At 45.8% G+C, this 27,077-nt stretch overlaps 1 pseudogene; it reads left to right on the top strand.

The window, feature by feature from the left end:
* The window catches only part of LOC124014551, a 181,734-nt pseudogene that overhangs the window by 128,861 nt on the left and 25,796 nt on the right, over positions 1–27,077 (top strand).

Raw genomic sequence — 27,077 nt, 5'->3', positions numbered from 1 at the left:
GTTGTGATATCACTTTCCCTAGCAGGTCTGTGTCAACCAGGGAAACCTAATTCATAGTGCTTAAGTTGTGATATCACTTTCCCTAGCAGGTCTGTGTCAACCAGGGAAACCTAATTCATAGTGCCGTAGCGTGGTAGGCTTGGACACACATCATCAAACTTCTCATCAGGTCTGGCTTGACTGATACCCAGCCTAGTGTTTGTTATCTTATCTCTGAAATATGCTCATCAGATTTAGATGTGGAGGAAAGTTCACATAGGTTTGCAGGGGTTAGGATTTATCAGGCCATCAATGGTTGAGAAGAGAACTCTCAAATGATTCTGATTAACAGTGATCCAAGTTAGAGAAATGAGCCCTTCCGGCATGTTCTATTGTCTTGTTATATATGTCAAGTTGCTCTCTCAGTATATCATAATGGACCTGCAACTTTATCCACTTCCTGCTCTGCCTTTCTGTCATTTCTCTTTAAACAGATGTGTTTCCTCACTCATTCAAAGGGGTTCTCTGTTTGCATGTGTCCTTTTTCAACTTTACTGCAGCTATGCCATCAATAGTTGCCCTTCATTGACTATTAAAGTTATCAACTAAATCATCACAAGAGGAAGGCAGAATAGATTGATGGTGTATTCTTCAAACACACTTAATAATGTGTTCAGTATTACCCTGCGCTATGAGCAAGGTAGTAAAACACACACAGTGGCCGATCAGATAAAGCAACAATTTTATTTTCCTTTATTTAACTTTTTTTTTCACCTTTATTTAACCAGGTAGGCTAGTTGAGAACACCTTTATTTAACCAGGTAGGCTAGTTGAGAACACCTTTATTTAACCAGGTAGGCTAGTTGAGAACACCTTTATTTTAACCAGGTAGGCTAGTTGAGAACACCTTTATTTAACCAGGTAGGCTAGTTGAGAACACCTTTATTTAACCAGGTAGGCTAGTTGAGAACACCTTTATTTAACCAGGTAGGCTAGTTGAGAACACCTTTATTTAACCAGGTAGGCCAGTTGAGAACACCTTTATTTAACCAGGTAGGCTAGTTGAGAACACCTTTATTTAACCAGGTAGGCTAGTTGAGAACACCTTTATTTAACCAGGTAGGCTAGTTGAGAACACCTTTATTTAACCAGGTAGGCCAGTTGAGAACACCTTTATTTAACCAGGTAGGCTAGTTGAGAACACCTTTATTTAACCAGGTAGGCTAGTTGAGAACACCTTTATTTAACCAGGTAGGCTAGTTGAGAACACCTTTATTTAACCAGGTAGGCTAGTTGAGAACACCTTTATTTAACCAGGTAGGCCAGTTGAGAACACCTTTATTTAACCAGGTAGGCTAGTTGAGAACACCTTTATTTAACCAGGTAGGCTAGTTGAGAACACCTTTATTTAACCAGGTAGGCTAGTTGAGAACACCTTTATTTAACCAGGTAGGCCAGTTGAGAACACCTTTATTTAACCAGGTAGGCTAGTTGAGAACACCTTTATTTAACCAGGTAGGCTAGTTGAGAACACCTTTATTTAACCAGGTAGGCTAGTTGAGAACACCTTTATTTAACCAGGTAGGCTAGTTGAGAACACCTTTATTTAACCAGGTAGGCTAGTTGAGAACACCTTTATTTAACCAGGTAGGCTAGTTGAGAACACCTTTATTTAACCAGGTAGGCTAGTTGAGAACACCTTTATTTAACCAGGTAGGCTAGTTGAGAACACCTTTATTTAACCAGGTAGGCTAGTTGAGAACACCTTTATTTAACCAGGTAGGCTAGTTGAGAACACCTTTATTTAACCAGGTAGGCTAGTTGAGAACACCTTTATTTAACCAGGTAGGCCAGTTGAGAACACCTTTATTTAACCAGGTAGGCTAGTTGAGAACACCTTTATTTAACCAGGTAGGCTAGTTGAGAACACCTTTATTTAACCAGGTAGGCTAGTTGAGAACACCTTTATTTAACCAGGTAGGCTAGTTGAGAACACCTTTATTTAACCAGGTAGGCTAGTTGAGAACACCTTTATTTAACCAGGTAGGCTAGTTGAGAACACCTTTATTTAACCAGGTAGGCTAGTTGAGAACACCTTTATTTAACCAGGTAGGCTAGTTGAGAACACCTTTATTTTATTTAACCAGGTAGGCTAGTTGAGAACACCTTTATTTAACCAGGTAGGCTAGTTGAGAACACCTTTATTTAACCAGGTAGGCCAGTTGAGAACACCTTTATTTAACCAGGTAGGCTAGTTGAGAACACCTTTATTTAACCAGGTAGGCTAGTTGAGAACACCTTTATTTAACCAGGTAGGCTAGTTGAGAACACCTTTATTTAACCAGGTAGGCCAGTTGAGAACACCTTTATTTAACCAGGTAGGCTAGTTGAGAACACCTTTATTTAACCAGGTAGGCTAGTTGAGAACACCTTTATTTAACCAGGTAGGCTAGTTGAGAACACCTTTATTTAACCAGGTAGGCTAGTTGAGAACACCTTTATTTTAACCAGGTAGGCTAGTTGAGAACACCTTTATTTAACCAGGTAGGCTAGTTGAGAACACCTTTATTTAACCAGGTAGGCTAGTTGAGAACACCTTTATTTAACCAGGTAGGCTAGTTGAGAACACCTTTATTTAACCAGGTAGGCCAGTTGAGAACACCTTTATTTAACCAGGTAGGCTAGTTGAGAACACCTTTATTTAACCAGGTAGGCTAGTTGAGAACACCTTTATTTAACCAGGTAGGCTAGTTGAGAACACCTTTATTTAACCAGGTAGGCTAGTTGAGAACACCTTTATTTAACCAGGTAGGCTAGTTGAGAACACCTTTATTTAACCAGGTAGGCTAGTTGAGAACACCTTTATTTAACCAGGTAGTGTAACGGCGTTCGTCTGTTGTAAGAAGAGAGTCGGACCGAAACGCAGCGTGTAGGTTACTCATGACTTTAATGAAAAATATGACGGTACATGAAATAACTGAAATACGAAAACAACAAACGAAACGTGAAACTAATTACAGCCTATCTGGTGACTACAACACAGAGTAGGAACAAACACCCACAAAATACAAAGCGAACTCAGGCTACCTAAATACGGTTCCCAATCAGAGACAACGATAAGCACCTGACTCTAATTGAGAATCGCCTCACGCAGCCAAGCCTAACCCACACCACTAATCAGCCGCGATCCCTAATAATACAAACCCCAATACGAAACACAACATATAAACCCATGTCACACCCTGGCCTACCCAAACATATAACAAAAACACAAAATACAATGACCAAGGCGTGACAGAACCCCCCCCCCTAAGGTGCGGACTCCCGGACGCACCTCAAGAGCATAGGGAGGGTCCGGGTGGGCGTCTGTCCATGGTGGCGGTTCTGGCTCGGGACGAGGACCCCACTCCATTAATGTTCTAGTTCCTCCCCTTCGCGTCCTGGGATAATCCACCCTCTCCGCCGACCATGGCCTAATAGTCCTCACCCAGATCCCCACATAACTGAGGAGCAGCTCGTGACAGAGGGGCAGCTCGGGACAGAGGGGCATCTCAGGACAGAGGGGCAGCTCGGGACAGAGGGGCAGCTCGGGACAGTGGGGCAGCCCGGGACAGAGGTGCAGCTCGGGACAGAGGGGCAGCTCGGGACAGAAGCAGCCCGGGACAGAGGGGAAGCCCGGTACTCAGGGGAAGCCCGGTACTGAGGGGAAGCCCGGTACTGAGAGCAAGCCCGGTACTGAGAGGAAGCCCAGTACTGAGAGGAAGCCCAGTACTGAGAGGAAGCTCAGGCAGGTAGTAGGCTCCGGTAAATCCTGGCTGGCTGGCGGAACTGGAAGAGACTGGTTGTCTGGCCGATCTAGAAGATCATGGCAGACTGGCACTTCTGGCGGATCCTGGCAGACTGGCGACGCTGGGCAGACTGGCGGCGCTGGGCAGACTGGCGGCGCTGGGCAGACTGGCGGCGCTGGGCAGACTGGAAGCACTGGGCAGACTGGGAGCACTGGCGGCGCTGGGCAGACTGGGAGCACTGGGCAGACTGGCGGCGCTGGGCAGACTGGAGACTCTGGCAGTGCAGGAGAGGAGAAAGGCTCTGGCTGCGCTAAACAGGCGGGAGACTCCGACAGCGCAGGAGAGGAGAAAAGCGCTGGCTGCGCTGAACAGGCGAGGCGCACTGGAGGCCTGGTGCGTGGTGCTGGAACTGGTGGTACTGGATCGAGGACACGCACAAGAAGCCTGGTGCGGGGAGCTGTTACCGGAGGACTGGTGTGTAGAGGTGGCTCTGGATAGACCGGACCGTGCAGGCGCACTGGAGCTCTTGAGCACCGAGCCTGCCCAAGCTTACCTGGCTCGATGCCCACTCTAGCCCGGCCAATAGGAAGGGCTGGTATGTGCCGCACCTGGCTCTGCACCCGCACTGGAAACACCGTGCGCCCCATAGCATAACACGGTGCCTGCCCGGTCTCTCTAGCCCAACGGTGAGCACAGGGAGTTTGCGCAGGTCTCCTACCTGGCATAACTATTCTCCCTTCTAGCCCCCCCCAATAATTTTTTTGGGCTGCTTTTCCGGCTTCCAACCGCGTCGCCGTGCTGCCCCCTCATACCAGCGCCTCTCCGCTTTACCCGCATCTATCTCTTCCTTGGGACGGCGATATTCTCCCGGCTGCGCCCAGGGTCCTTTACCGTCTAATTCCTCCTCCCATGTCCAATTCTCCAAGTGGCGCAGCCTCTCCCACTGCAACTGCTCTTCACGATTAACAGGGAGAGTAGGCTCAGGTCTGACTCCTGACTCAGCCACTCTCTCTCTGCGCTCTCCCCTAATAAATATTTGGGGGTTACTTTCGGTATTCGCTCTGCGTCGCCGTGTTTTCCTTTTCGACTCCATTCGTCTATAGCCCTCTTCGCATTGCTGCAGGGAATCCCAGGCGGGCTCCTCACTCGCTCTGGGTCAGCCGCCCACCTGTCGATTTCTTCCCACGTCATATACTCCATGCCTCTACCGTCCATAACGTCCTCCTTTAGCTCCTGCCAGTTATCCACGTCGTTGCCAGTTACACGCTGCTCGGTCCGTGAGAGTGGTGGGTGTTTCTGTAACGCCGTTCGTCTGTTGTAAGAAGAGAGTCGGACCGAAACGCAGCGTGTAGGTTACTCATGACTTTAATGAAAAATATGACGGTACATGAAATAACTCAAATACGAAAACAACAAACGAAACGTGAAACTAATTACAGCCTATCTGGTGACTACAACACAGAGTAGGAACAAACACCCACAAAATACAAAGCGAACTCAGGCTACCTAAATACGGTTCCCAATCAGAGACAACGATAAGCACCTGCCTCTAATTGAGAATCGCCTCAGGCAGCCAAGCCTAACCCACACCCCTAATCAGCCGCGATCCCAAATAATACAAACCCCAATACGAAACACAACATATAAACCCATGTCACACCCTGGCCTACCCAAACATATAACAAAAACACAAAATACAATGACCAAGGCGTGACAGGTAGGCTAGTTGAGAACACCTTTATTTAACTAGGGAGGCTAGTTAAACAATTAACAAGTCAATAACACAGCAGGAAAAAAAAGGGGAGTCTATATACATTTTCTGCAAAAGGCATGAGGTAGGCGATTAATTAAAATTTTGCAGATTAACACTGGAGTGATAAATGATCAGATGGTCACGTACAGGTAGAGATATTGGTGTGCAAAGGAGCAGAAAAGTAAATAAATAAAAACAGTATGGGGATGAGGTAGGTAAAAATGGGTGGGCTATTTGCCCATAGACTATGTACAGCTCCAGCGATCGGTTAGCTGCTCAGATAGCAGATGTTTGAAGTTGGTGAGGGAGATAAAAGTCTCCAACTTCAGCGATTTTTGCAATTCGTTCCAGTCACAGGCAGCAGAGAACTGGAACGAAAGGCGGCCAAATGAGGTGTTGGCTTTAGGGATGATCAGTGATATACACCTGTGGAGCGCGTGTTACGGATGGGTGTTGCCATCGTGACCAGTGAACTGAGATAAGGCGGAGCTTTACCTAGCATGGACTTGTAGATGACCTGGAGCCAGTGGGTCTGGCGACGAATATGTAGCGAGGGCCAGCGGACTAGAGCGTACAAGTCGCAGTGGTGGGTGGTATAAGGTGCTTTAGTGACAAAATGGATGGCACTGTGATAAACTGCATCCAGTTTGCTGAGTAGAGTGTTGGAAGCAATTTTGTAGATGACATCGCTGAAGTCGAGGTTCGGTAGGATAGTCAGTTTTACTAGGGTAAGTTTGGCGGCGTGAGTGAAAGAGGCTTTGTTGCGGAATAGAAAGCTGACTCTTGATTTGATTTTCGATTGCAGATGTTTGATATGAGTCTGGAAGGAGAGTTTGTCTAGCCAGACACCTAAGTACTTATAGATGTCCACATATTCAAGGTTGGAACCATCCAGGGTGGTGATGCTGGTCAGGCGTGCGGGTGCAGGCAGCGAACGGTTGAAAAGCATGCATTTGGTTTTACTAGCGTTTAAGAGCAGTTGGAGGCCACGGAAGGAGTGTTGTATGGCATTGAAGCTCGTTTGGAGGTTAGATAGCACAGTGTCCAAGGACGGGCCGGAAGTATATAGAATGGTGTCGTCTGCGTAGAGGTGGATCAGGGAATCGCCCGCAGCAAGAGCAACATCATTTATATATATACAGAAAAAAAGAGTCGGCCCGAGTCAGTTAAGAACAAATTCTTATTTTCAATGACGGCCTAGGAACAGTGGGTTAACTGCCTGTTCAGGGGCTTTTCTCAGATTTGTACCTTGTCAGCTCGGGGACTTGAACTTGCAACCTTTTGGTTACTAGTCCAACGCTCTAACCACTAGGCTACCTGCCTCCTCTACACTCTAACCACTAGGCTACCTGCCTCTTCTACACTCTAACCACTAGGCTATCCTGCCGCCCCAATATAGGAAATGTCAATAGAAAACCCCTTGGTAATAACCAGGTCCAGTAGAAAGCCCCTTGGTAATAACCAGGTCCAGTAGAAAGCCCCTTGGTAATAACCAGGTCCAGTAGAAAGCCCCGTGGTAATAATCAGGTCCGGTAGAAAGCCCCTTGGTAATAACCAGGTCCAGTAGAAAGCCCCTTGGTAATAACCAGGTCCAGTAGAAAGCCCCTTGGTAATAACCCGGTTCAGTAGAAAGCCCCTTGGTAATAACCAGGTCCAGTAAAAAGCCTCTTGGTAATAACCAGGTCCAGTAGAAAGCCCCTTAGTAATTACCAGGTCCAATAGAAAGCCCCTTGGTAATAACCAGGTCCAGTAGAAAGCCCCTTGGTAATAACCAGGTCCAGTAGAAAGCCCCTCGTTAATAAAACCAGGTCCAATAGAAACCCCCTTGGTAATAACCAGGTCCAGTAGAAAGCCCCTTGGTAATAACCAGGTCTAGTCGAAAGCCCCTTGGTAATAACCAGGTCCAATAGAAAGCCCCTTGGTAATAACCAGGTCCAGTAAAAAGCCCCTTGGTAATAACCAGGTCCAGTAGAAAGCCCCTTGGTAATAACCAGGTCTAGTCGAAAGCCCCTTGGTAATAACCAGGTCCAGTAGAAAGCTCCTTGGTAATAACCAGGTCCAGTAGAAAGCCCCTTGGTAATAACCAGGTCCAGTAGAAAACCCCTTGGCAATAACCAGGTCCATTAGAAAGCCCCTTGGTAATAACCAGGTCCAGTAGAAAGCCCCTTGGTAATAACCAGGTCCATTAGAAAGCCCCTTGGTAATAACCAGGTCCAATAGAAAGCCCCTTGGTAATAATCAGGTCCAGTAGAAAGCCCCTTGGTAATAACCAGGTCCAGTAGAAAACCCCTTGGCAATAACCAGGTCCAGTAGAAAGCCCCTTGGTAATAACAAGGTCCAGCAGAAAGCCCCTTGGCAATAACCAGGTCCAGTAGAAAGTCCCTTGGCAATAACCAGGTCCAGTAGAAAGCCCCTTGGTAATAACCAGGTCCAGAGTATTGCTGTGGTTATGGGTGGGCCCAGTAGAAAGCCCCTTGGTAATAACCAGGTCCAGAGTATGGTCACGGTTATGGGTGGGCCCAGTAGAAAGCCCCTTGGTAATAACCATGGCCAGAGTATGGTCACGGTTATGGGTGGGCCCAGTAGAAAGCCCCTTGGTAATAACCAGGTCCAGAGTATGGTCACGGTTATGGGTGGGCCCAGTAGAAAGCCCCTTGGTAATAACCATGTCCAGAGTATGGCTGTGGTTATGGGTGGGCCCAGTAGAAAGCCCCTTGGTAATAACGAGGTCCAGAGTATGGTCACGGTTATGGGTGGGCCCAGTAGAAAGCCCCTTGGTAATAACCCGGTCCAGAGTATGGCTGTGGTTATGGATGGGCCCAGTAGAAAGCCCCTTGGTAATAACCAGGTCCAGAGTATGGTCACGGTTATGGGTGGGCCCAGTAGAAAGCCCCTTGGTAATAACCCGGTCCAGAGTATGGCTGTGGTTATGGATGGGCCCAGTAGAAAGCCCCTTGGTAATAACCAGGTCCAGAGTATGGCTGTGGTTATGGATGGGCCCAGTAATATGTTGGATAAAGTCCATAGAGCTCAAGAGATTCATAAATTCAGTGGCCTTGAAGTCAGTCTCTTTGCCAGCATGAATATTAAAATCGCCCAACACGATGATTTTATCATAGTTCTCAAGGACAATAGACAATGGTTCAGAGAAATCGGTAAAGAAAGTGGATCAGTGTTTTGGTGGCCTATACAGGGTTATGGCCAGTACTGGTGGCTGACATTTAAACAGTATAACACGATGCATTGGTGGCTGACATTTGGTTTTGGAGAATGGGTCTTTTGAGCTTCATACTATACTGATTATAACATGATAACATGATGCTCAAAAGACCCATTCTCCAAAACCAAATGTTCTTACAGCTGAGAGCATTAGTAAAAATAGAGGCTTTTCCCCCAACCTTTCCCCTTTTCTGATAGAGTATGAAAAGCTGTAGTCCGGGGGGGGGGGCTTGATAAAGAGCAGTACTACAGTCTGAAGACAGCCATGTTTCTTTCAGTGAGAAAAACACGCAATCAACTTTGCGCTCTGTTGCATTAAATGGTGTGGGTTTTTTCCCAGGTAAAGATGAGCGAGATGCAGGTGGTCTTGATGTCAGTCCCCTCCATCTCACTCCTCTTTTACCTGTGATGAACCACGCCATGTTGAGAACCCCACTTCCTCCTCTACACACAAACATCTTCTCAAACCCCGACATGGTTTTGTTTTTATGCTAACTTTTGAGGATAGCTTGGAACAAGGTATTGTATTTGGCTAAGTGGTGGTCTGATTTGTTCATTAGTTCCCCAGGCCTAAAATAGAGCTGTGGAGAGGAGTGAAGTGGCATCCTTAGTAGTGTGAAGTGTGTACAGGTTAGCCTAGTGGTTAGAGTGTAGGGGCGGCAGGTAACCTAGTGGTTAGAGTGTAGGGGTGGTAGGTAGCCTAGTGGTTGGAGTGTAGAGGAGGCAGATAGCCTAGTGGTTAGAGTGTAGAGGAGGCAGGTAGCCTAGTGGTTAGAGTGTAGAGGAGGTAGGTAGCCTAGTGGTTAGAGTGTAGAGGAGGCAGGTAGCCTAGTGGTTAGAGTGTAGGGGTGGTAGGTAGCCTAGTGGTTAGAGCGTAGAGGAGGTAGGTAGCCTAGTGGTTAGAGCGTAGAGGAGGTAGGTAGCCTAGTGGTTAGAGTATAGAGGAGGCAGGTAGCCTAGTGGTTAGAGCATAGAGGAGGTAGGTAGCCTAGTCGTTAGAGTGTAGAGGAGGCAGGTAGCCTAGTGGTTAGAGTGTAGGGGGGTAGGTAGCCTAGTGGTTAGAGCGAAAGAGGAGGTAGGTAGCCTAGTGGTTAGAGTGTAGAGGAGGCAGGTAGCCTAGTGGTTAGAGTGTGGAGGAGGTAGGTAGCCTAGTGGTTAGAATGTAGAGGAGGCAGGTAGCCTAGTGGTTAGAGCATAGAGGAGGTAGGTAGCCTAGTGGTTAGAGTGTAGAGGAGGTAGGTAGCCTAGTGGTTAGAGTGTGGAGGAGGTAGGTAGCCTAGTGGTTAGAGTGTAGAGGAGGTAGGTAGTCTAGTGGTTAGAGTGTGGAGGAGGTAGGTAGCCTAGTGGTTAGAGTGTAGAGGAGGTAGGTAGCCTAGTGGTTAGAGTGTAGAGGAGGCAGGTAGCCTAGTGGTTAGAGCATTGGACTAGTAACCGCAAGGTTGCAAGTTCAAACCCCCGAGCTGACAAGGTACAAATCTGTCATTCTGCCCCTGAACAGGAAGTTAACCCACTGTTCCTAGGCCGTCATTGAAAATAAGAATTTGTTCTTAACTGACTTGCCTAGTTAAATGAACGTTAAAAAAAATAAAAGTGTGTACTCAATGTCTTAGTGGAAGTTGGTGTTACAGTAGTGTAATGCAACACAAACATTGGCACACACATACACAATAACTTACACACTATACACACACAATAACTTACACACTTACACACTTACACACACACACACACACACAATAACTTATACACACACACAATAACTTACACACTACACACACACACAATAACTTACACACTATACACACACACACAATAACTTACACACTACACACACACACACAATAACTTACACACTATACACACACACACACACACAATAACTTACACACTATACACACAATAACTTACACACTACACACACAATAACTTACACACAATAACTTACACACTATACACACACACACAATAACTTACACACTATACACACACACACAATAACTTACACACTATACACAATAACTTACACACTATACACACACACACACAATAACTTACACACTATACACACACACACACAATAACTTACACACTATACACACACACACAATAACTTACACACTATACACACACACACACACAATAACTTACACACAATAACTTACACACTATACACACACACACAATAACTTACACACTATACACACACACAATAACTTACACACTATACACACACACACACAATAACTTACACACTATACACACACACATGGATTTAGTACTGTAGATATGTGGTAGTGTTGGAGTAGGGGTCTGAGGGCACACAGTGTGTTGTGAAATCTGTCAATGTTTTGTATAAACGGCCTTAATTTTGCTGGACCCCAGGAAGAGTAACTGCTGCTTTGGCAACAGCTAATTGGGATCCATAATAAATACAAATACAAATGCTAACTCCCATTCGCTAGTATCTCCATTGATCCCTCCTATAGGGATATTCAGCTAGTACACTCCTTCATAACAGTCCCCAGTGCATTGGTTTTTTCTCTTGTACTTTGTTAAACACAAGACTAACATGTGTAAGGTTTGGTCTGTCTGTATGTGTTCGTGGGTGTCTCTACCTGTTAGCTCGTCTCTCTGTCTAGCTACGTATAGTTGTAAACGCTAACACACAGTTAGCTAGCAGTGCACATTAGCATTTCTACTCCATGTTAAGTAGGCTGCTATTTCTGCTGCAGCATTCTCCATAGGAATATTCATGGACTTGGCCTTTCAACTGCATCTGCCCAGCCGTAGGTAGGAATACTTATAGATGGGCCGTACCAGAGGAGCTGCGTGCTCATCCCTCTTGGGATGCTAATGACTGTGGTGCTCCTCATCAGGAACCGCTAGCCATGTTGTTAAGCTGGCTTAAAGTAAAAGGTTAATACGCTTTAATGAGATTTTTGCCTGTTCAGTAAAAAAAAAACGTAAATGTTCATCCATTCGAACGAAAGTGTCTGATTATTAAATACAGTTTATAGATTCACGTTTCTCATCGCCTCTCTCAGAGAGAGGACTGCTCCTTTTGACCTTGGAGATGGTAATTCATTAAATACCATGGGTGAGTTATGTAGATTTACAGTCCAATACCTCCCAACAGCCTGATCCCATTCCTCTGGTCTCCTGTACAGACTACCCTACACCACTGAGACGGATGTCCCAGCCACATTCATTATGTCCTCTTCATTCACCTAGCCTGGGAGAATATTACATCTTCTGAGGGTGTATATCATCGACTGCAGTCGTCAATGATATACTGTTAAAGCATCTCTCCTGTTGATCTCACTCCCTGTGTCTTGTAATCTCATCAGCTTCCCCTAATCAAATTCTCTCATGAGGCAGCACTACACCCCGGGCCGGCCTCCAGAGGCAAATCAACCACCGCAAATTAATCGGCTGTGAACTTATTCTCTTTTATTGAATACTCTTTGCTGTGAATGGATATTGAAGAAAACAATTTATCGCACACCACACCCCTCCTTTGTGATGCTAGGGTATATAGCTTGTTATGATGAAATGCAATCCCCCTGCCATGTAATCAATAGTGTTTTTTATAGCGCTTATTGTGTCCTGAAACGTCAGACAGAGACTAAAGATATAAAGTTGGTGAGCTGGTGCAAGTTACTCTGTCACTAAATCACAATTACTGACCTCTTCTCTGGTCCCATCCACCCCTCCTCTCTTTCCTCCCTCCCCCTTCTCTCTCTCTCTCCCTCCATCCTTCCCTCCCTCCCCCTTCTCTCTCTCCCTCCCTCCCCCTCCATCCCTCCCTCCCCCTTCTCTCCCTCCCTCTCCCCCTCCCTCCCTCCATCTTTCCCTCCCTACCCCCTCCCTCCCTCCCTACCCCTTCTCTCCCTCCCTCCCCCTCCATCCCTCCCTCTCCCTCCCTCCCTCCGCCCCCCTCCCTCCCTCCATCCCTCTCTCCCTACCCCTTCTCTTTCCCTCCCCCTCCCTCCCTCTCCTCCCTCCCTGCCTCTCCCCCTCCCTCCCTACCCCCCCCCCCCTCTTCTCCCCACCTCCTCTCTCTTTCTCAGATGGTTGTCCGGGTCAGTGTAACAGGAATGGTCAATGCAGCCTGGGTCAGAACAGCTGGCACTGTGATTGCCACACTGGCTGGAGAGGACCTGGCTGCAGTGTTGCCATGGAGATCTCCTGTGCCGACAACAAGGACAACGAAGGAGGTGAGTGGTGAAGGTTCACAGGAGGAAGGATGAGGAATGCTGTGTCCACTTAGTAGATTTGCCTATGAAAAGAAAAGGTATGACATTCCCATGCATGACTCATGATTTGATTTGGAATCTACAGTACTTACAGTATTTGTGAAACTATACTGCTGACGAGGGAAAAATATATATTTATTTCCTCTAAATATCCACTTGTAAGGCACAGCAGCATCTCTCAGGTATGGCAATTGATAAGCTCTTTGATTCTCCCTGAGTAGCAGCAGTCAGACACCTGCCTGGGTTTCTCCTAGAGGTTTCCTCCCAGTGAGTTGCTCCAGGATCAGAGAGGTGTGATTGTGAGTCTGGTGTTATCAGGCCTGAATGGCCCAATTATGGAATCGTTCTGTCTGTGTGAGCTAGCGTTGAGCAGGCTGGGGAGAGAGGAGAAGCTGGTTGAATCGATGCCGTCTTCACCTCCTCCTCCCCAGAGTGCATTGGGAATCAGTGACCTGGAGTTTGTGGAGATGGATGTCCATATTACCTCCTCATCCTTCCCTGATGGAGGATTAAGTGACCCGCCCCCCTCCTGTGACCATTTGTGAGAGGATCAAAGACGCCTCGGAGATGCAGTCAGCTCCTCTCCAAGCAGCCAGCTCCTCCCCAAGCAGCCAGCTCCTCTCCAAGCAGCCAGCTCCTCCCCAAGCAGTCAGCTCCTCTCCAAGCAGTCAGCTCCTCTCCAAGCAGCCAGCTCCTCCCCAAGCAGTCAGCTCCTCTCCAAGCAGCCAGCTCCTCTCCAAGCAGCCAGCTCCTCTCCAAGCAGTCAGCTCCTCCCCAAGCAGTCAGCTCCTTTCCAAGCAGCCAGCTCCTCCCCAAGCAGTCAGCTCCTCTCCAAGCAGCCAGCTCCTCCCCAAGCAGCCAGCTCCTCTCCAGCAGCTCCTCTCAGCCAGCTCCTCTCCCAGCTCCAGCTCTCTCCAAGCAGCCAGCTCCTCTCCAAGCAGCCAGCTCCTCTCCAAGCAGCCGCTCCTCTCCAAGCAGCCAGCTCTCCAAGCAGCCAGCTCCTCTCCAAGCAGCAAGCCAGCCCCATTCAATCTGTCAGTGCAGTGTTATCTAACATGAAAATGATACCCGTGACTATTCTTCCTTGCTTAGCGGCTAAGTAGTGTGCCGAGGCCAGAGCTATGTCGATCTTAAAGAGGGCTTTCTCTGTGGCATGTCAGGCAATTGAGTCCGCATGCTATGCTTCCAGGTATCTCAATGCAGCCCCTGGAGGCCTTTCATCTTTAATCTCTCTGGTCTGAGCAATAGGGTAATATGCTCCGAGGACGATCGGGGGTTTTAACAGTCTTTACAGCCAGTCCATTTCAATGTGTGGCTGGATGCCTGGCAGGCTGGCTGTTGAGGTTCATCAAAACAAATCCTCCTTCTTCATTGGAGATGTTGTCATACTTCTTACTCACTTCCTTAATCTGTCTGTCGGGTGTTTATCAGTCTCCCTCCCTCTCTGTCTGTCTCTGTCTGTTTTATTTCACCAAATAAAAGCTGAAAGATCAGACAGAAAAAGTTTACAAAGTCTGAAAGTAGTTTGCATAGTTGAAAGTGTTTGTTTTGACAGTTCTGAATTAACACGCTTGCTTGTGTTAGTATGCAGAGAGAGAGAGAGAGGATTCGCCCTCAGGGTTGTGAGTCATGTCCTGTTTGACTTTGATGTCAGTGTCATTGGTTTTGATTAAAAGTACGACAGGCACTGTGCTGGGGAGAAGGGTGCAGATCACCATTTCTGAAGGAGAACTTCCTTTGTAGGCTCCTGAGTGGTGCAGCGATATAAGGCACTGCATCTCAGTGCTAGAGGTGTCACTACAGACCCTGGTTTGATTCCAGGCTGTATCAGGCTGTAACCGGCCGTGATTGGGAGTCCCATAGGGCAGCGCACAATTGGCCCAGCATCGTCCGGGTTTGGCCGGGGATAGGCCGTCATTGTAAATAAGAATTCGTTCTTAACTGACTTGCCTAGTTACATAAAGGTAAAGTAATTTTTTTTAAATTAAATTAAATTGAGAATGAGGCAAAAAGTACCACACACATCCTAATGAATATATAACATTAGTTGAAGAGAAATAAATGAACCTGTGAAAAGAATGGAAAGGGAATGAACATTTGAATATATGTTGTGTTGACACAGTGTAGAGGGTACACAAGATGGTAAACCTGCATGTTTTCAAATGTTCTTTGTTGCACTGTTTTCTGCTTGACAACGATCTTGTTTTATTCTGCCCGACAACAAAAGGAAAAATGACAAATCAACAAAACAAACCAAATTCCATTGAATCATTATTTATGTGCAGCGGTGTCCGTCTGTCCAGGTTATTTTATCATGTGCTTCCCCTTACAGACGGACTGACAGACTGCATGGATCCCGACTGCTGCGCTCAGAGTCTGTGTCTGACCAATCCACTGTGCCTGGGAGCAAGGGATCCACTGCAGATCATCCAGCAGAGCCAATCACCTTCGCTGAAAGTCAGATCATTCTACGACAGAGTCAAGTTACTGGTGGGGAGGGATGGCACCCACATCATCCCTGGAAACAACCCCTTCAACTCAAGGTAGTGTACCCATCTATCAATTCTACTTACTTTGGGATATAATCAACTGTTTATACAGTAAACATCAGCATAAGGTCAGAATATTCTATAGTAATTACCACTGAATTTCACACAGTCTCAGTCACAGTCTCACAGTCACACAGTCACAGTCACACAGTATCACAGTCACAGTCACACAGTATCACAGTCACACAGTCACACAGTATCACAGTCACACAGTCACACAGTATCACAGTCACACAGTCACACAGTATCACAGTCACACAGTATCACAGTCACACAGTCACAGTCACACAGTATCACAGTCACACAGTCACAGTAACACAGTCACAGTCACAGTCACACAGTATCACAGTCACACAGTATCACAGTCACACAGTCACACAGTCACACAGTCTCACAGTATCACAGTCACACAGTCACAGTCACACAGTCACACAGTCACACAGTCACAGTCACACAGTATCACAGTATCACAGTCACACAGTATCACAGTCACACAGTCACAGTCACACAGTCACACAGTCACAGTATCACAGTCACACAGTCACAGTATCAGTCACAGTATCAAAGTATCACAGTCACACAGTCACAGTATCACAGTATCACAGTCACAGTATCACAGTCATAGTATCACAGTCATAGTATCACAGTCACACAGTCACAGTATCACAGTATCACAGTATCACAGTCACAGTAAGACAGTCACAGTATCACAGTATCACAGTATCACAGTATCACAGTCACACAGTCACAGTATCACAGTCACGGTATCACAGTCACACAGTCACAGTATCACAGTATCACAGTCACACAGTATCACAGTCACACAGTAACACAGTATCACAGTCACAGTCACACAGTCACAGTATCACAGTCACAGTATCACAGTCACAGTATCACAGTCACACAGTAACACAGTATCACAGTAACACAGTATCACAGTATCACAGTATCACAGTCACAGTATCACAGTCACAGTATCACAGTCACACAGTCACAGTATCACAGTCACAGTATCACAGTGTCACAGTATCACAGTATCATAGTATCACAGTGTCACAGTATCACAGTATCACAGTCACACAGTATCACAGACACAGTATCACAGTATCACAGTCACAGTATCACAGTCACAGTATCACAGTATCATAGTATCACAGTATCACAGTCACAGTATCACAGTCACACAGTATCACAGTCACACAGTAACACAGTAACACAGTATCACAGTCACAGTATCACAGTATCACAGTATCACAGTCACAGTATCACAGTCACAGTATCACAGTCACAGTATCACAGTCACACAGTAACACAGTCACACAGTATCACAGTCACACAGTATCACAGTATCACAGTCACACAGTATCACAGTATCACAGTAACACAGTATCACAGTCACACAGTAACACAGTATCACAGTCACACAGTCACACAGTCACACAGTAACACAGTATCACAGTCACACAGTAACACAGTATCACAGTATCACAGTAACACAGTATCACAGTATCACAGTCACACAGTAACACAGTATCACAGTAACACAGTAACACAGTCACACAGTCACAGTATCACAGTATCACAGTATCACAGTCACACAGACACAGTATCACAGTATCACAGTCACAGTATCACAGTATCATAGTATCACAGTCACAGTCACAGTATCACAGTCACACAGTATCACAGTCACACAGTATCACAGTAACACAGTAACACAGTATCACAGTCACACAGTCACAGTATCACAGTCACAGTATCACAGTATCACAGTCACAGTATCACAGTCACACAGACACAGTATCACAGTCACAGTATTACAGTCACAGTATCACAGTATCACAGTCACACAGTATCACAGTAACACAGTCACACAGTATCACAGTATCACAGTAACACAGTCACACAGTATCACAGTATCACAGTATCACAGTATCACAGTAACACAGTAACACAGTATCACAGTATCACAGTCACACAGTCACACAGTCTCACAGTAACACAGTATCACAGTAACACAGTATCACAGTATCACAGTATCACAGTAACACAGTATCACAGTATCACAGTAACACAGTATCACATTAACACAGTAACACAGTAACACACTAACACAGTATCACAGTAACACAGTAACACAGTAACACAGTATCACAGTAACACAGTAACACAGTAACACAGTATCACAGTAACACAGTATCACAGTAACACAGTAACACAGTATCACTGTAACACAGTATCACAGTCACACAGTCACACAGTAACACAGTCACACAGTCACACAGTCACACAGTCACACAGTATCACAGTATCACAGTATCACAGTCACAGTATCACAGTAACACAGTATCACAGTCACAGTATCACAGTCACAGTATCACAGTCACAGTATCACAGTCACACAGTAACACAGTATCACAGTATCACAGTATCACAGTCACAGTATCACAGTCACAGTATCACAGTATCACAGTCACAGTATCACAGTCACACAGTCACAGTATCACAGTCACAGTATCATAGTATCACAGTATCACAGTATCACAGTCACAGTATCACAGTCACACAGTCACACAGTATCACAGACACAGTATCACAGTATCACAGTCACAGTATCACAGTCACAGTATCACAGTATCATAGTATCACAGTATCACAGTATCACAGTCACAGTCACAGTATCACAGTCACACAGTCACAGTCACACAGTATCACAGTATCACAGTCACACAGTATCACAGTCACACTGTCACACAGTCACAGTCACACAGTCACAGTCACACAGTAGCACAGTCACACAGTATCACAGTATCACAGTCACACAGTATCACAGTCACACAGTCACAGTCACACAGTCACACAGTCACAGTATCACAGTCACACAGTCACAGTATCAGTCACAGTATCAAAGTATCACAGTCACACAGTCACAGTATCACAGTATCACAGTCACAGTATCACAGTCATAGTATCACAGTCACACAGTCACACAGTCACAGTATCACAGTATCACAGTCACAGTAAGACAGTCACAGTATCACAGTATCACAGTCACAGTATCACAGTCACAGTATCACAGTCACAGTATCACAGTCACACAGTCACAGTATCACAGTCACGGTATCACAGTCACACAGTCACAGTATCACAGTATCACAGTATCACAGTCACACAGTAACACAGTATCACAGTATCACAGTCACAGTCACACAGTCACAGTATCACAGTCACAGTATCACAGTCACAGTATCACAGTCACACAGTAACACAGTATCACAGTAACACAGTATCACAGTATCACAGTATCACAGTATCACAGTCACAGTATCACAGTCACAGTATCACAGTGTCACAGTAGCACAGTATCATAGTATCACAGTTTCACAGTGTCACAGTATCACAGTATCACAGTCACACAGTATCACAGACACAGTATCACAGTATCACAGTCACAGTATCACAGTCACAGTATCACAGTATCATAGTATCACAGTATCACAGTCACAGTATCACAGTCACACAGTATCACAGTCACACAGTAACACAGTAACACAGTATCACAGTCACAGTATCACAGTATCACAGTCACACAGTATCACAGTATCACAGTAACACAGTATCACAGTAACACAGTATCACAGTCACACAGTAACACAGTATCACAGTCACACAGTCACACAGTCACACAGTAACACAGTATCACAGTCACACAGTAACACAGTATCACAGTAACACAGTATCACAGTATCACAGTCACACAGTAACACAGTATCACAGTAACACAGTAACACAGTCACACAGTCACAGTATCACAGTATCACAGTATCACAGTCACACAGACACAGTATCACAGTATCACAGTCACAGTATCACAGTCACAGTATCATAGTATCACAGTATCACAGTCACAGTATCACAGTCACACAGTATCACAGTCACACAGTATCACAGTAACACAGTATCACAGTCACACAGTCACAGTATCACAGTCACAGTATCACAGTATCACAGTCACAGTATCACAGTCACACAGACACAGTATCACAGTATCACAGTCACAGTATTACAGTCACAGTATCACAGTATCACAGTCACACAGTATCACAGTAACACAGTCACACAGTATCACAGTATCACAGTAACACAGTCACACAGTATCACAGTAACACAGTCACACAGTATCACAGTCACACAGTATCACAGTCACACAGTATCACAGTCACACAGTATCACAGTATCACAGTATCACAGTCACACAGTATCACAGTAACACAGTAACACAGTATCACAGTATCACAGTAACACAGTCACACAGTCACACAGTCTCACAGTAACACAGTATCACAGTAACACAGTATCACAGTATCACAGTATCACAGTAACACAGTATCACAGTAACACATTAACACAGTAACACAGTAACACAGTATCACAGTAACACAGTAACACAGTAACACAGTATCACAGTATCACAGTAACACAGTAACACAGTAACACAGTATCACAGTAACACAGTATCACAGTAACACAGTAACACAGTATCACTGTAACACAGTATCACAGTAACACAGTCACACAGTCACACAGTAACACAGTCACACAGTAACACAGTCACACAGTCACACAGTATCACAGTATCACAGTATCACAGTCACAGTCACAGTATCACAGTATCACAGTCACAGTATCACAGTCACAGTATCACAGTCACACAGTAACACAGTATCACAGTATCACAGTATCACAGTATCACAGTCACAGTATCACAGTATCACAGTCACAGTATCACAGTCACACAGTCACAGTATCACAGTCACAGTATCACAGTATCATAGTATCACAGTATCACAGTATCACAGTATCACAGTCACAGTATCACAGTATCACAGTCACACAGTATCACAGACACAGTATCACAGTATCACAGTCACAGTATCACAGTCACAGTATCACAGTATCATAGTATCACAGTATCACAGTCACAGTCACAGTATCACAGTCACACAGTATCACAGTCACACAGTAACACAGTAACACAGTATCACAGTCACAGTAACACAGTATCACAGTATCACAGTCACAGTATCACAGTCACAGTATCACAGTCACACAGTAACACAGTATCACAGTATCACAGTCACACAGTATCACAGTCACACAGTATCACAGTATCACAGTCACACAGTGTCACAGTATCACAGTAACACAGTATCACAGTAACACAGTATCACAGTCACACAGTAACACAGTATCACAGTCACACAGTCACACAGTCACACAGTAACACAGTATCACAGTCACACAGTAACACAGTATCACAGTAACACAGTAACACAGTATCACAGTCACACAGTCACAGTATCACAGTATCACAGTATCACAGTCACAGTATCACAGTCACACAGACACAGTATCACAGTATCACAGTCACAGTATCACAGTCACAGTATCACAGTATCATAGTATCACAGTCACACAGTATCACAGTCACACAGTAACACAGTATCACAGTAACACAGTAACACAGTATCACAGTCACACAGTCACAGTATCACAGTCACAGTATCACAGTATCACAGTCACAGTATCACAGTCACACAGACACAGTATCACAGTCACAGTATTACAGTCACAGTATCACAGTCACACAGTATCACAGTAACACAGTCACACAGTATCACAGTATCACAGTAACACAGTCACACAGTATCACAGTAACACAGTCACACAGTATCACAGTCACACAGTATCACAGTCACACAGTATCACAGTCACACAGTATCACAGTATCACAGTATCACAGTCACACAGTATCACAGTAACACAGTATCACAGTAACACAGTATCACAGTATCACAGTAACACAGTCACACAGTCTCACAGTAACACAGTATCACAGTAACACAGTATCACAGTATCACAGTATCACAGTAACACAGTATCACATTAACACAGTATCACAGTAACACAGTCACAGTATCACAGTCACAGTATCACAGTCACACAGTAACACAGTATCACAGTAACACAGTAACACAGTAACACAGTATCACAGTAACACAGTATCACAGTCTCACAGTAACACAGTAACACAGTATCACTGTAACACAGTATCACAGTAACACAGTAACACAGTCACACAGTAACACAGTCACACAGTAACACAGTCACACAGTCACACAGTCTCACAGGGCATTCGGAAAGTATTCAGACCTCTTAACTTTTTCTATATTTTGACACGTTACAAAAAAATAATTCCCATCAATCTACACACAATACCTTTTAATGACAAGGTGAAAACAGGTTTTTAGAAGTTTTTACAAATGTATTAAAAATAAAAACAAAAATACTTTATTTACATAAGTGTTCAGACCCTTTGCTATGAGAATCGAAATTGAGCTCAGGTGCATCCTGTTTCCATGTATCATACTTGAGATGTTTCTACAACTTGATTGGAGTCCACCTGTGGTAAATTCAATTGATTGGACATGATTTGGACAGGTAGACACCTGTCTATATAAGGTCCCACAGTTGACTGTGCACGTCCTAGCAAAAGCCATGAGGTCGAAGGAATTGTCCGAAGCGCTCCGGGTCAGGATTGTGTTGAGGCACAGGTCTGGGGAAGGGTACCAAAAAATGTCTGCAGCATTAAAGGTCCCCAAGAGCACAGTGGCCTCCATCTTTCTTAAATGGAAGAAGTTTGGAACCACCAAGACTCTTTTCCTAGAGCTGGCCGCCCGGCTAAACTGAGCAATCGGGGAGAAGGGCCTTGGTCAGGGAGGTGACCAATAACCTGATGGTCACTCTAAAAAAACTCCAGAGTTCCGCTGTGGAGACGGGAGAACCTTCTAGAAGGGCAACCATCTCTGCAGCACTCCACCAATCAGGCCTTTATGGTAGAGTGGCCAGATGGATGCCACTGGTCAGTAAAAGGCACATGACAGCCCACTTGGAGTTTTCCAAAAGGCATCAAACTTATTCCATGAGAGACAAGATTCTCTGGTCTGATGAAACCAAGATTCAACTCTTTGGCCTGAATGCAAAGCGTCATGTCTGAAGTAAACCTGGAACCATCCCTACGGTGAAGCATAGTGGTGGCAGCATCATGTCTGGAGTAAACCTGGAACCATCCCTACGGTGAAGCATAGTGGTGGCAGCATCATGTCTGGAGTAAACCTGGAACCATCCCTACGGTGAAGCATAGTGGTGGCAGCATCATGTCTGGAGTAAACCTGGAACCATCCCTACGGTGAAGCATAGTGGTGGCAGCATCATGTCTGAAGTAAACCTGGAACCATCCCTACGGTGAAGCATAGTGGTGGCAGCATCATGTCTGAAGTAAACCTGGAACCATCCCTACGGTGAAGCATAGTGGTGGCAGCATCATGTCTGAAGTAAACCTGGAACCATCCCTACGGTGAAGCATAGTGGTGGCAGCATCATGTCTGAAGTAAACCTGGAACCATCCCTACGGTGAAGCATAGTGGTGGCAGCATCATGTCTGAAGTAAACCTGGAACCATCCCTACGGTGAAGCATAGTGGTGGCAGCATCATGTCTGAAGTAAACCTGGAACCATCCCTACGGTGAAGCATAGTGGTGGCAGCATCATGTCTGGAGTAAACCTGGAACCATCCCTACGGTGAAGCATAGTGGTTGCAGCATCGTGTCTGGAGTAAACCTGGAACCATCCCTACGGTGAAGCATGGTGGTGGCGGCATCATGCTGTGGAGATGTTTTTCAGAGGCAGGGACTGGGAGACTAGTTAGGATCGAGGGAAAGATCAACGAGATGATCTGCAGAGAAAAATGGGAGAAACTCCCCAAATACAGATGTGCCAAGCTTGTAGCGTCATACCCAAGAAGACTTGAGGCTGTAATCGCTGCCGAAGGTGTTTCAACACAGTACTGAGTAAAAGGTCTGAATTCTTATGTAATGTGATATTTATATTTTATACATTTCTAAAAACCTGTTTTTGCTTTGCCTTTATGCAGTACTGTGTGTAGATTGATGAGGGGGAAAAAAACTATTTAATCAATTTTAGAATAAGACTGTAAACGTAACAAAATGTGGAAAAAGTCAAGGGGTCTGAATACTTTCTGAATGCACCGCACTGTACATTAAGAGATTTGACTCATGTGTTGTTACACCATCTTCATTCCTTCACCTTGTAGCTATGTCCTCTCTTGCAGCCTGGCAGCGTTGATCAGAGGCCAGGTCGTGACCACGGACGGGACTCCCCTGGTGGGGGTCAACGTGACGTTTGTCAAGTACCCTCACTATGGCTTCACCCTGACTCGTCAGGACGGCACGTAGGTGATTTTTTTGGTGTTTGAATATGACAACAGATCTTTAGATGTATGAATGGATTTATGTCCCTTAGGTGACATGGATATCTTTGAGTGATTTGAGGATGGCGAGGATCAACGGGTTTGTAAATCCCCTTTGCCCTCTGTCTTTGTTCCTCTCTAGATTTGACCTGGTGGCCAATGGGGGCGTGTCTCTGGCCCTGCTCTTCGAGCGAGCTCCGTTCCTGAGCCAGGAGCGCACGGTGTGGCTACCCTGGAACCGGTTCTATGCCATGGACACGCTGGTGTTGAAGACAGAGGAGAACACCATCCCAGCCTGTGACCTCAGCGGCTACGTCCTCCCCGACCCTGTGGTGGTGGCCTCGCCCCTCTCCTCCTTCTTCAGCTCTCACCCTGCAGAGAGGCACATCATCCCTGAGACTCAGGTACATACACAGCGCTCTCTCTCTCTCTCTTTAGCTCCTCCTTCTTCAGCTCTCACCCTGCAGAGAGGCACATCATCCCTGAGACTCAGATACATACACAGCGCTCTCTCTTCTCTATCTCTCTCACTCTCTATCTCTCTCGCTCTCTCTCTCTAGCTCTCTAGCTCTGTTTCTCTCTCTCAACTCTCTAGCTCTGTTTCTCTCTCTAGCCTCTCTCTCTCTCTCTAGCTCTGTTTCTCACTCTAGCCTCTCTCTCTCTCTCTAGCTCTGTTTCTCTCTCTAGCTCTGTTTCTCTCTCTAGCCTCTCTCTCTCTCTCTCTCTAGCTCTGTTTCTCACTCTAGCCTCTCTCTCTCTCTCTCTCTAGCTCTGTTTCTCTCTCTAGCTCTGTTTCTCTCTCTCAACTCTCTAGCTCTGTTTCTCTCTCTAGCCTCTCTCTCTCTCTCTCTAGCTCTGTTTCTCGCTCTAGCTCTCTCTCTCTCTCTAGCTCTGTTTCTCTCTCTCTAGCTCTCTCTCTCTCTCTAGCTCTGTTTCTCTCTCTCTCTAGCTCTGTTTCTCTCTCTCTCTCTAGCTCTGTTTCTCTCTCTCTATGTGTCTCCTCTCTCTCTCTCTCTCTCTCTCTAGCTCTGTATATCTCTCTCTCTCTCTCTAGCTCTGTATCTCTCTCTCTCTCTCTAGCTCTGTTTCTCTCTCTCTCTTTCTCTCTAGCTCTGTTTCTCTCACACTTTCTTGTCTTCTCTGTCTCACATTTCTCTCTTCCTCTTTCTTGTCTTCTCTGTCTCACGTTTCTCTCTCCCTGCTCCTCCTAGGTGGTTCATGAGCAGCTGGAGATCCCGGGCACAGGTCTGAAGCTGTGCTACCTGAGCTCTCGTGCCTCCGGGTACCGCGCCCTGCTGAAGGTGACCATGACCCAGGCCCTGGTGCCTCTCTCCCTGGCCAAGGTGCACCTGATGGTGGCTGTGGAGGGACATCTCTTCCAGAAGTGGTTCCACGCCTCTCCTAACCTGGCCTACACCTACATCTGGGACAAGACAGATGTCTACAGGCAGAGGGTCTATGGTCTGACCCAAGCGTCTGGTGAGTAGCAGCGTGAGATGTTTGGTCCTTTATATTAGACCATCTACCCAGACACAGTACCATGTTATGTGTTACTGCAACAGGTTGGCAGAGCTCTCTGACAATCTCTCACTCATTCTAATCAGACATAAGTTTTCTATCTTTCTCTAAATTATCACATGTTTAGTTAAGTTGACACCAACGCAGTAACAGACTGTGCTACTGTGTAAGTGTGAACAGTTGTCTACCTCGGGGCCCATCCATTCACACATACAGCATGTGATCAGGCTGAGTACGTTTCTCTCTCTACACACACACACACACACACACACACGTCTCATTTAATGTCACTCGCCTGATGAACATTCCTATTGCAGTAAACTAAACCTTGTCCACGTGCGTGTACCACGTGTGGTTGGTGTGACCATGAAGACATTTAGACCATTCACTGACTGTACTTTCAATTTCTGTGTTGCTTTATGAGGCGATGCTAAAGTTTGGGATGGAGAATAAAGTGTTATTCTATTTTTCTACAGTGTCCGTGGGGTTTGAGTACGAGACGTGTCCCAGTCAGATCCTGTGGGAGAAGAGGACAGCGATGCTGCAGGGATATGAGCTGCTGCCCTCCAACTTAGGGGGCTGGTCCCTGGACAAACATCACACCCTCAACATCGCCAGTGGTACGACTCTACAACCTTTTGTTTTCATATTTGATGTATTTGATGGATTTGATTGAGACAGTGGAGAGAAGACAGGAAAGGAGAGAGAGATTGCGAGTCGGAAAAGGACAATGTGTTTTTTTAAAGACCTACATCCTTTAAAAGTCAGAACAGGGCCGTTTTAGAACCGAGTTCCCTCACGCCGGAGCAGACAGGCTACTATCACAGTCAGATCATTCACAACTGTGTGAATTCTTTCCGTTTTTTGTTTTGTTTTGTGTTGTGAAATGTTCAAAAGGTGCGGTCACTGAAACCAGACCACTTATTTGAGCGAATGAATGTTTAACATCCAAGTAGCCTTGTCTCGTCTCATCTCTATATCAGTGCAGTGCCACTGCTAATCTCCTCCGACAACACCGGTGTTTCACCTCCGTGTTTGACAGGATTAGGCGTGCCCTGAATACCAAATCGAATGTTCCTGTGTGTAGGCAATGACAAGCAGGGAGTCAATGACGACAGCTGGTCTTACTGGGGATCGACGCATAATAACATTACAGACAAGAGACTTCACAATTTACATACGTTTAAAAGTGTGTGTGCGTGTGCGTGTCTGTGTGCGTGTCTGTCTGTCTGTCTGTCTGTCTGTCTGTCTGTCTGTCTGTCTGTCTGTCTGTCTGTCTGTCTGTCTGTCTGTCTGTCTGTCTGTCTGTGTCTGTGTGTGTCTGTGTGTGTGTCTGTGTGTGTGTCTGTGTGTGTGTCTGTGTCTGTGTGTGTGTCTGTGTGTGTGTCTGTCTCTGTGTCTGTGTGTGTGTGTGTGTCTGTCTCTGTGTCTGTGTGTGTGTGTGTGTGTGTGTGTGTGTGTGTGTGTGTGTGTGTGTGTGTGTGTGTGTGTGTGTGTGTGTGTGTGTGTGTGTGTGTGTGTGTGTGTGTGTGTGTGTGTGTGTGTGTGTGTGTGTGTCTGTGTGTGTGTCTGTGTGTCTGTGTGTCTGTGTCTGTGTGTCTGTGTCTGTGTCTGTGTGTGTGTGTGTGTGTGTGTGTGTGTGTGTGTGTGTGTGTGTGTGTGTGTGTGTGTGTGTGTGTGTGTGTG

The sequence above is a fragment of the Oncorhynchus gorbuscha genome, linkage group LG02 (assembly GCF_021184085.1).
Source record: "Oncorhynchus gorbuscha isolate QuinsamMale2020 ecotype Even-year linkage group LG02, OgorEven_v1.0, whole genome shotgun sequence".
Lineage (NCBI taxonomy): Eukaryota > Metazoa > Chordata > Actinopteri > Salmoniformes > Salmonidae > Oncorhynchus > Oncorhynchus gorbuscha.
The sequence above is the reverse complement of the archived record's forward strand: the minus strand, read 5'-3'. Positions and strand labels throughout refer to the sequence as shown.